Below are 12,198 nucleotides of genomic sequence, written 5' to 3'. Positions count from 1 at the left end.
TCGATCTAGCTTCTTGATTCTGCTCCAGACGGATGCATTTAACATGAAATTGTACAAAATCACCTCCCGGGGTATTATGTGAATACGTTCCGATAAAAAAACATGGAGGCCTGCAGTTGAGATGCGAGGTGTTGGACTCGCAGCAGCGTTGCGATCGTTGCCCAGCGGCACACATCTTTTATCAACAATTGTTTATCTCTCACAGCTCCGCAGCATGCAGGAAACCACGGTGAGGCACTGAATGCCACCACGCAGGTTTAATCATTGACATCATCGAGGATGCCCTTTTGGAAAACTACCAAGGACCCTAAGACATTTTCAACTCATTGGACAAAAGTTATCAATAATACAATGAACCAATACGGGGCTTTGTTGGAAAAGAAATCTGGATGCATGAGGTCTTTGCAGGACTCTGAGGATAAACTCAGTGCTATAGATGGGAGAGATGAATGCCCCTTTGGACAGTGACGAGGTAAAAAGTGTTCAGTGTGAATGTGTTGTGAATGCTAACCTTCAAACGGATACATCTTATTGTTTATTGTGTTCTTTTTGCCAACATATCTCAAACCGTATTTCTTTTCATATCTCTGTTGATGCCAATCTGAAGTGCTTTTTTGTGCGGGATTCCTTTGCACTCTCCGCTGTCACCATCACGGACACACTGCCAGAGCTGTGAGGGTGAAGGACTCGCACTGTGTGACCAACCTGGGCTCATAGGAAGGAGAGTAATTCGGCAGGTCATTTCCACATGTCATAATGAAAGTTTTTTGCGTGTCGGAGGTAGGTTTAGGAATAAGCATTTGTGTCGGGCTTCAAAAATAGCTTTGTGAACTGAGTAAAAGGAAATAACGAAGCATAAGTATGGAAAACACATCCCAACTATCGCTTGTGTAACCATAATAATTCAATAACACTTTGAAACTCCTGTGTTTGTTTAACCCACCAGACAGCCAGTCTCTCAGCTTTTTACACTGCATGACAAGGTATGAATGCTCTGCGTAGCATAGTCATATGTGCTTTTACAGTAATGTACAGACTGCTTTCAAGGATTCAAGGATCATTTCTTGTCATCGCGTAACACAGGCAAACCTGAGAAATGCAGTTGTAGCTCTTTTTGCAACATCACAAAAGAATGCTAAACACAACAATAGAAACACTGGAGTGCATTCTTTTGAATTTGCATCAGGAGAAATGTAAACAGCAGAAACAAAAACATTTTCCATTTTCCACGACTGTTTGTGTTTACATCAATGATGCTTGGTGCTCACTTATGTTATCGATCTTATTCTTCCGTGACCGGACATCAGACAGTCAGGACTAGGCAGGGTAGTAGAGTCGCCTCAGGTGGTTGCTGAGTTAGCTTGGCTTCCATCTCGGCTCTCCTCCCTCTCCTCCACAAGGCAGTTTGGTGCCTTTGGTCCGATAGGGCTGTTGGGTGGAGAGCATCTCAAGGTCGCCTGCACTTAATCCAGTCCCCACGCTTCCTTTTGCGACGTTGATGGATGTGTTCTGCCATGTGCCATTAGGGTCCACTAATAAACACGAAAAAAAAGAGAATCAAGACCAAAAAATCTAGCGTAATCTATGGGAGCTACCAGGATGTACATACGATGCAAAATGACATGCACAAATAAATAATGGCGTTCTTGTTGCACACTAACACACACTGTCATGCCATTCATACACCAATTGGTGAGACATGGGAGTGAGTTATACACAATAGGGGGAGAGAGAGAGTCAGTTGATTAAACATGGAGATACATTATTCCATTATGATGAACAAGGGAAAAAGAGAGGCAACAACATTTTCAAAATGTCATTTTTGGGAAATTTTCTGTTGACCTCAGACCACAATTCACTTCCTTCCACTTGGCTGCACAGATGCTTTATTCTCAGCCCAATTAAAAGCAATTCTGTGGTGTTAGTCGCTGTGGAGGAATACACCTTATTATTAACAAATACCACAGAGGTCTTATCCAAACTGCCAGGATGGATCGTATTTGTTAAGCTGCAACACAGGAGCGCAGGCGAGGAGGTATTTAGCTGTGCGTTTCATCACAGACGCCCTCCAATGCATTTGTTCGAGCAACCATCCATTTTAATTACGTTGCATTCACGACTGGTGGGAAACAACACGGCTCATAGAACATTTTGGATTCAAGATTGTGGTTCTTCCTGCGTGACCTTCACAGTTTGAGCGCCCACCTGCACCCACCATAGCTTTCCAGCTATGAGAGTTCAAATCATAGAAAAAGAGAGAGTAGGAAAAAAAAGCAACGTTCATGCGAACCCTTTTATCAATAATGGAAGGTGAGAACAAAGAGCGAATGCCCCCAAAGGCCCACGCAGAGAAGCGTCACTTGGCACCACCGGCGGTGTTGGAATATTTCAAACTTCACTGCACTGAAACCTTGTAACACGATTTCAGAGAACTGCACAACAACACAGCCATGTTTACCTTCCCAGCCAGTCCGTGAGGCTTTATACCAAAGTGATGAAACAATCCAAAGGTCCAAGGCCGTGTTCAGACACTAGTGCCACGTCCAAAAAAGTAAGTAAAAGCCCTCCTCATTCATTTTAATGAGATCACTTTGTTGGCTTAGCGAGGGTTCTCACAAAAAAAAAAATGTAGGGTCCTCTGGCAATGTCATCTGGCAATGTGCTGCGTCCGCCAATCAAATGTTTGCCAACACACATCCCAAGTGATTACTTTGCAATGTGAATGACATAACTCTACTGTTTGCCAAGCCATGACAACTTGTAAAATTCTACCTGGTAGTGTTAATGGAGATAGAACAAATCATTTTCAGAAATCAAATCCAGCCGTTTAAGGACATATAGCGTATCCTCGGACAACTGTTCACATGGTATCTTACAAAGTTTCTTTTGCGTGGAATCTCCTACAACTATCCAGCAATACGGGCGTTCGTGTAGTATTATATTATTATATTATACTATGTGCAAAGTGTCATTGTCTAAAGTCATTTTTGAAAAAAATATGATATTTGCAATGAACATTTTAGTCAGAAGTGGACCTGTCTAATGTGTCCTATGGTTTGCGATATAGTGAGTGGATGTCCTTCTCTTACCCGGAGGCCGTTTAACACTTATCGACCCGTTTATGGTTTAAATTCACTCATTTAATTATTAGCATAATAACAAGCAACCAGGCGGCCTCATACGAAAAGAATAGTTTAGGAGAATGTCACCAAAGGTATAATTTTAAATAATTGACACTTGATGTTGTCTATGCATCATAGCTAATAGGAGTTGAGGCATTGAGCTGATTGGATCCAGCCCCTTTGACTGAATTAAATTCCAATAAGTAACCAAGATCATCAATCAATGTGTCATGTTCATGACACACAGCGTTTACTTTCACAAGTAACCGCCGAGTCTGTGGAGAACTCTAACCAACCACAAGGGGCCTCCTCCATAGGTTCCCAGCCAAGGTTCTGCACCTCAGCTTGGTTCTGCACACGCAGGTGGCATCCTCTACCTGTGCCTACGTCGTGAACAGCGTAAATCACATGACTGACTTGCTCGTGAGCATGTTCTTTTTGCCGACCCACCCACGATGCCGCTCAACACCCAGAAACAAAACAGAGAAGGTCTCCTCGCCATGAACTCCGCTACATTGTCCTTTTTTTTTTACTAAAAGAATGCAGAATGTGAAACCAGACAGTAACGGAGGAGGCACAAAAGGATCCCTGCATGCTCATTATAATCGTTGTATCAGCTTTGTTTGTGAAAGTACAAGGATTTGCCTTCTAATGCATTCAACTGACACGCACACGCACACGCACGCACACACACACACACACACACACACACACACACACACACACACACAGCGCTTTTGAAATTTCAGTGCTTCCTGATACAGGTTGGTATTCTCAAAAGCCGGCTGCATAGGAATGAGGCTGTCTCAGCAGGCAATTAGATCTGCTCCGTGCCATTTTTGAGACGCCGTTTCCAGTCGCTGTTTCCAGTCAACAGTTTTCATCTCCGTCATAAAATATGCACAGACGGAACTACTGTGCTCCTCACTGGACAATTTCTGTGCATGTGTGAGTAGGAAGAGGAGGCAGGTGAGGTATGACTCTTTCCCCTTTTTATTTTTTTTCCCGTCTTTTCTTTTTTTTTTGCTGAAGATGCCCGGGAGCCTCTCTCCACTTCCACATGTCAGCGCATTTAACAGAATCCTGTTGTACTTCTTCAAAAGCAAACCGCAACCACAAGGTCATTAAATGGGAGATGGAACAATCTCCAAGGGCGTGAATGATAGATAGATAGTTAGATAGATAATTACCTGATTGATCCTCGACGGGAAATTCAGGATGGAGAGGCCTTCATAAAACAAAATTACAAATTTGCCTCGGGCGGCTTTTCCAGTCTGTATAGATGCAACATCCCTGTCCCGGGACCTCACATCGGATCAGGAAAAACCTTCAAGAGAGCAACAGAGGAGGATCTCTCTCCCCGGATAGACAGAAGCAATACATGTCATATGACCAGAATGAACAACGTAACAGAGTTACAGCACATTCGGGCGGCTGTAGTTCATGTGGAGAGTGGCTTGTCCTGCAACCACAAGGTAGCAGGTTCAATCCCCCGTGCCCCCCAAAGCTTGCATGTCAAAACTTCGTTGAGCAAGACACTGAACCCTACATTGCTCTCTGGGTTCTTCACTAGGGGAATAAGGATTTTTTTCCGATTCATTGAATATAACGACGGAATGAACAACAATCCATGTCACTCTCTATGTCTATAGTGATGACCGACTTGTTGAAATTGGTGGATTCATGTGAAAGTTATTGTACTTCAGCATCCTTAACAAAGGTGCCTGAATAAATGAAGCCCAAGATTTAAGTGATAATTCAGCCCAGTGGTAGCGCCATTACTCCAGGGTCCTACCGTAACTTAAGGTTGGATGGATGGAAACAAGCCAACGCCAACACACAAACCAATATAACGACGGAATGAATGAATGGTGTCAGGAGAGCGAGACCCCGTTGAAGCGGTTTTGACTTTGGCTACGTACTTGTGATCTTCCTCTCTCCCCGCTATTCATTAGTTTTGTTTACATTTGGTTCCCGCAGTGGGGAACACTGCTTTTACTTCCTTTGTTCAATACTTTGTAACATCAAAGTCAGTAGAATGATGAGAGAAGATGTCCCGTAGACACAGTATGAGGAGGAAGACTTCCCTTCTCATTGAGATGCTGAGCAACCTTCAAGCTCCTCCTTCCTCTCATTCAACTTGTTCTCTCTCCATTTTCTCTCCTTTGTGTCTTCCACAACATTTTTTTTCACTTATATCAGATATTATGATCAAATCGCCACTGCTTTACGCTCTGGTTTATCTTTTTCAAAAGGGCAAAAGCATTATTTCGGGTTGATTATTTGCACGGTGTCACAGTGCCAGCAGTAGCAGTCATTACCATGACAACAATCTTCCAACACAATATTCTGTCCTCAGCCTCTGAAGCGAAGACAGTTGCTGTTTGTTTCAACTGCCATGCTTTAATCCTACTAATATTCTGCAAGTATCTTTGATCCCACATCACCATCTTACAATTATTATAAAAGAGGACATTTGAGAACGTGAAATAAGGTGTCCAATCATCTTCGTAACCTCGTGAACTGGAGATCATTATTTGAAGTGATAGAGTATGTCCATGGAGATTTAACTTGCAGCAGCCTTCTAACGTCTAGAGACACCCCTTTTTCAACAGTCAGTCACAGGGGGAAACATAATAATGTTCCATATTTAACTGTTGAATCTTTATTATAAAAAGAGTGAAGGAAGCAGCCATAATCATATGCTCTTTGAGTGCAATATGTTGTTGCCCCTCAGACGCTCACCTGTTTATTCCAACATAAGATGTAGAACTTGGAAACACGGGTGGCAGCCTTTACTACGATATGTACTAAAGCTAAAAAGATACACCAGTCTTTCAGTCTTGTCTCCTAATCAATTAATTGAGGTACACCACAGATCTGTGAAACTAGTTTCTCCATAAAGAATCAAAAAAAAAACTCTGCTGTGAATCGCATGTTTTCCAGAGATGTGCCCTCAACCTTCTTGGAAATGAGTCACTCAGCATGAAGAAAAGCTGAAAAATTGACCAAATCAGTCAAATAAATCGTAGTTGAGCTGGGATCAAATCGATGGGTCGACTAATCGACACAGAGGGGACAGCAGTCCTGGTTGTTAACATCCATTAGTGAGAGTGAACTGCAGTCAATGAGCCCTGAAGGCCCCCCCCCCCCCCCACCCCCCCCCGGCGCGCTTCTGCACAGAACTTTATTACTTGTTCATTATTAATATTCCAAACTGAACCAACCTCAGCACTGAAGTGGATAAACGGTTCCTGAGATCTGCAAAGGAACACACACACACACACATTTTTTTTTCTTCCTTGTACATCCTGTTCCGTACGTTAAGAAGTCCTCTGTTCTCGTGTCTTTACATGATTCAAAGCTGTCTTTTCATAAAAGAAAAAACTAAGAAAAAACCTTCTTTCATTTCCTTTTCAGTCTTTTAGCTTTGTGATTTGAAATGTGTGCTGCTCTCCTAATTCATCTTGCTGATGGAGTGGTTGTATTTCTCTTACCAAATCCTTCTTTTCACACGCTGCTCTTCTTCGTATGAGCGCCGCTGTCGTCCATGTGGCCATGGCATCCTCCCTCCCTCTGTCAGGGTGGATTCTCATGCTGGTGTCATCCCCCTCTTTACTCTCTCTCACTGCACTCCAGCACCCTTCCATATTCATAGAGCTGTGGAGCCCTGGACATAATAACTTTTTTTCTTGCTTTATAAGAGCCACTTTTTGCCTGCTGTGCATGCTGAGTCGCGAGCCAACGCCATGCGGGGAATATTTAAGAGGGGCCCTGTCTCATTTTCACAGGAGTGAGCAAGCACAGCACCTTTTCCTATCCGGTTTTAATGGTGAAGGCTGACGAACACCCGCTGTGCGAGATTTCATCTTAATTCCTCAGGAGGCCCTTTCATTCTCCTCCGTAAAACAGGGATTATATTTCAAGTGCCGTTTCCGGTCGGAGCGCCGAAGGCAACCCCGCTGATTGGAACGTCACGACGTCTACACACAGAGCTGAATCCGTGAGCCCCGAGGAAAGCGTCTCATCTCCCACTAATTGGACGTTTTTTTATAACTTGTTTGGTGGTAAACTTTCATACGGTTGTGAATGTTTCTTTGATTTCTTTTTGACTTATTGCTGTAAATGATAATTCAGTGGGATTCAAACGCAGATCTCCACGTTAGGTCAGCTTCCACTCACCTCGGAACGCGGTGAAGTAGAGTTTTCTTTCAACCGCCACGGGGGAACGCTTTTGCTTTCGTGCATCACTGAGAGTGAAAAAAAACACTATGTCCCACTATGAACCGCTTTACAAAAAAGTTATTCCAGTGTAGTACTTACAATAGTGTAGCCAGCGGTCCTTTTATGTTCTCTCCTCTCTCAAACTCAAAGCTGTCCTTGGCGGCTGTGCTCTATTCAGGTGTTTTAGAGAGCCACTCGAAAGCCTCATTTACAACATTTGAGCTTGAGAGTTCTAATGAAACACTAAACCCCATAAGAACCCGTGGTTTGGTTTGGTTGGTCCAGGTCTTTGCTCAGTATAAAATTACAGAGCACAATCAATAAGTGTGCCTATAATTTTAAAGTGTTCCCACAGACCCTGAAATAAGGAGGCTGAAATTCATTTTAAGCCAGATTTTGTGTGTCTCATTTTTTTTCTAAAGAAAACACTAATAACAATATAATATGGCTTTACATAATGGCTTCAGTGTTGGGGTGGATATGGACAAGTCTGTTAACAGTCAGTGTTTTGGGATTTGAGGCGCTCCAGGTTTGATTTTCATTTGGGCTGAAATTATGAATTGATTGTAAGAAAGTGGATCGATGGCGATTCAGAAAAAGCAATTCTTTGACTTGGATCGAGTTAAATGCTCAAACAGATCTTGTACGTTGTGTTGTCACACCATGCCAGGAAACAAAAGTGTTTGAAGTTGTTCTGAATCGGTATCATGCGTTTAACTCGGTTGTAGACATGACAAGTGACAGAAATGATACTGGAAATAAGAAAAACGACCATCAGACAGCCAGTCTGGTATACTGGCCGCCACAAGGGCTCTTTGAGGATGTACTTGGACACAATGCTGCCCACTAGTGCCCATGCTGACATGCTAACATTAAGCAGGTACAAACCCCTTCTCGATAAATTGCGTTCATACGCTCCAAGGGGCTGATGGGAATTCAATTCAGGTTCAATATTTGTCAAAAGGTTCCAGCTAATCATCTAATCATCTGCTGGTTCCCAGATAGAGGCCCAGTGATTATGGAGAGAAATCCAATATCATGACCAACTTACCGTGTTATTGCACCATTGTTGTGGGTTTGACTACTGGTGCTTTCATAAAGATATTTACAGCCCAGTGTTTTGGCCTCGTTTCATTTCTGAACATGCGGTTGTGCTCGTCAAGTTACTTTGCCATCGCGAGATATGTTTTCCTAAAGAGCAGAGAGCCACAGAGTCGCTCTTCAACGTCCTTATTAGTGTCGCCTTTACGATCAACATCCCATCGTCGTCAGGAAGTTGTCCCGGTTCCTCATGTGGAACCGTTGTGGTTCCGTTCTTGGCAAGGCAAACTTCAAGAAGGTAAAATCGGTCGTTTAGTGTCTTGAGCTGGACGCCGTCTTGTTGCTTCTTGGTGTTTAATTAACGTCATCCTCATCCAGCTTCAGGCCACACATCATCGACCTTAAGACAGAAGTATTAGAAATAGAACAACACGTCGGCCTGAGAGACTGAGGCGCCACAACACAAGCAGAAACCTGATCTAATCTAAAAACATCATCAAAATCCTTTCCAAGAAAATTAATTGCTTTTTTCAAATGGGAAATGTTATTCAGTTAGACAACTCTTTTAAGAACTTTGTGTTTACATGTCTCACATTATAAAAATGTCCCTGCATGATGAATATTAAACTATGTTGCTTCACTTCAACAAAAAGTTGCTCTGATGTCCCTAAAGAACAAAACTGACCTCCTGGTATGACATATTAATAATAATTTCTACTTTCACCGTGTTAAATGTTTTAGTAAAGCTTCAGTCATAGTAATAACTACTAAAGATTTTTTTTTATTGTAACCCTTTAAATGTTTTCATAATATTGCTGTTTTTTTATGAAAAAAAGAAATCACAAAAATGTAATTATTTCTGTTGACTAAATGCGATGGGAGATTTGTTTTCAACAGTGCGAAACATGTCAATGATCAGCAACATTGACCTGATGCATTTTGTAGCAAACCAGAAAAAACACATTTATTAGCCCTAGTAGGACAAACTAATTCATTACGTATGTGTCTGTATTTTGGCTACTAAGCTTACATATTGTTTTATCGACGCTTGGGTTGAATTTCCCAAATAAAATAAATAACACCCTTCCAAAAATGTTTGCCATCTGCATTAAAAACTGCTATAAAATGTAAAACTGAAAAGCTAAACTTGTCGCTAGTGATGCACAAGGGTCAGCTAGCGTTATTTTGTAGTTCTTTAAAAATATATTATTTGTATATTATTTAAAAAGTAGCTTAGTCTTCCCTCTCTTCACTGTGCAGTGAATATTGCTTTATTATTAAATCAGTCGTGTGAAAAGCTGCTGAAACAATGGTGTCATGAAAAAAAATAAACACCCTCCCCACTTGTGAAGTGAAGCAACGGCAACATCTGCGCTGCCAGATAGTCACGGCTGCCAATAATATTTACACTACGCATTCATTTCTTCACTGCACATTGTTTTAAAAGCAACAATGTAAAAAGCTGATGAAGCTGCTGTCATGAAAAAGTCCTTCTCAGTCTGTCACATTGGCATCGCTGCCAACAGCGTTTTCATTCCCTTGTTTTTTGTGTTTTTTTGTTTGTTTCTTTTAGAGGGATCTTCTCCAGTTTAATCAAACGCGGCGTCTTCGTCTGGGATTTTTATAAAGCTCTTGCCGCTGAGCAACGTTAGCACGAGTGTTTCCGTTCACACACGCGTCCCGCTGAGGCAGCAAATCTTTGCTGCTTTGATGGATTTTCCCCCTCACTTTGTGATCCGCAATCCGCTAAACACTTGTAAGACAAGCCTCGATACATGCCCTCTAAATATAGCTAATGCCTCTGCTAGAACACTGGGCTGAGATGCATTACAGACCAGCTGTATTGTAAGAGCAGTTTTTGTTCCTGGTCCTTCAGATCGTACTGTAGCTTTAAATGGCGGACCCTCAAGCTCCATTCACTTGCCTCCCACTTCCTCGACAATCTCACATCTCATGTGAAAAACGGAGCTTTCTTTTACATTTTTTCTGCTTCCCTTTATTTTATCCCCCAGTTGTTTTTGAAGGCTTGTGTATTGGAATTTTTATTTCCATGAATATTAAGATGTAAAAGGTAAAAACTGACTCTAAATAGGAGTCATGTTGGTATTATCTGGCAAAAGACCACAGCCCAAATATGTCTTGTGCGTGTTTGGCAGTTCATGTAGCCTTCATGTGTTTCATCTCACATGCTGCTTGTCCTTTACCTTTTGAAATTGTTTCATTTGCAGCCGTCCCAATGTAACTTCACTAGTTTCCCCTTTATGACTCCTTTAAGTAACAGCATATCAGATCAGACCTCATTGACTGCCACTAGGGTTTGGAAGGTGATGTTTGTGAACGCAGCCCTGTGTCTTACAGAAAAATACTAAATGACGTTTCCATACAACTAAACACCCCTTAAATTACACTTCTAGGGATATGTTCTACCAGATTATGGATGCAGATTAAAACAGTTGGAAACGCATAATTGTTGTAAAAATGGTAAAAAAAAATTCAAGCAAAAAAAAAAATCATATTGTCAAAAACGCAACTAAAGTACTTATCTCCACGGGATCACAAACAGTAGTCTCCTGTTAAGCCCTGTGTGTTTTTAACCTCCCAAAGCCACTCATTTGAAACTTGCGATTCCTCAAAATAAAGCGTCATCCACGAGACAGAATATGTTTACGTTGAAACATTCTTCACGATGCAGGGCGGGCTGTCAAGCGCCGATGTCCGCTAGTACGCTCCACGAGATGAACAAATACAAAATTAACCTCACACATTTTTTTTAAAGGAACTATTCTTGCACCTTGCCTTGTTAAAGCATCGTAACGCACATTTAATTCAAGCTCAGCAGAAAGAAAATACAAAACCCTAATTGCAGCAATCGCCAACTCCAGTTTGGTTGAAGTGGGTGACTGTGGCTCAGTGGTTAGCATGCCTGTCTTTGGATCGGTGGTTCGAACCCTGGCTTCGCTAGGACTTCATTGTGTACTTAAGCAAGACGCTTAACCCCTAATTTCTCTACGTTGCTGTGTCTACGGTGTATAGAGCAAAAATGTAAGTCACTTTGGATAAAAGTGTCAGCTAGTGACACTTGTGACAAGTAATCTAAAGACATCACTTTGAGTTTTCTCTACTGCCTGACATTTAATTAACTGAGGGATTATTCAATTAAAAATTGTAAGAGCTGAACTACAATGACACCACTGTCAATATTCAGTACAGTATGTTTGTTTATTCAAATGTATTGCAAACATAAAAGAGCCTGAAATGTAATTCACCGAATCCAAAAGAAACGTCAGGAGAGTCCGACTGCAGGGATTTGTTGTAGGATTACATACAGAAAGAGAGGCTTCACCTCATGATCAAGATCATAATTAAATAATAACATGATTATAAATCAGGCACAGAATGAGGCTGTAGTTACAGACTAACACATGTGTGACAGTGCAGTACTCCTATTTCAAGCTTTTTTTAAAACAATATATTAGGCCTTGTAAACTAATTAGGATGTTGATGTGGTGTTTGTGTTTGTGTAAGGTAACACGATTGTAGAGCTAAATGAAGAGCAATTTATTTTCACTTCTTTGTTTTGACTTGTCTTTATCAAGAAATGGAAGAACCGCGTTTCCATGGAACCTCAAGGGGCAGATACCAAACAAACTCATTTGCATTATCACTGAATCACGAGGCATTGCACTGCTCTGTGGGCTTAGAGTGGGATTCGCAAAGAAGAGGTCGCTTCCCCTGAAACCGCCGTGTCGAGGTCCGCGTCTGAAAAGCAACATGCAGTTTTGCAAACATGAATGTTGCCTTTGCGTCGAGG

General features: G+C 41.8%; 1 protein-coding gene across 10 annotated transcripts in view; it reads left to right on the top strand.

The window, feature by feature from the left end:
- astn1 (astrotactin 1) overlaps window positions 1-12,198 on the top strand; it is a 356,366-nt gene that overhangs the window by 88,407 nt on the left and 255,761 nt on the right. The window lies entirely within an intron of this gene.

Source organism: Clinocottus analis, unplaced genomic scaffold, assembly GCF_023055335.1.
Source record: "Clinocottus analis isolate CAN_PGR_092001 unplaced genomic scaffold, fCliAna1.0.p SCAF_11, whole genome shotgun sequence".
In the NCBI taxonomy this organism is placed as follows: domain Eukaryota; kingdom Metazoa; phylum Chordata; class Actinopteri; order Perciformes; family Cottidae; genus Clinocottus; species Clinocottus analis.
This window is presented reverse-complemented; position numbering and strand designations above follow the sequence as displayed.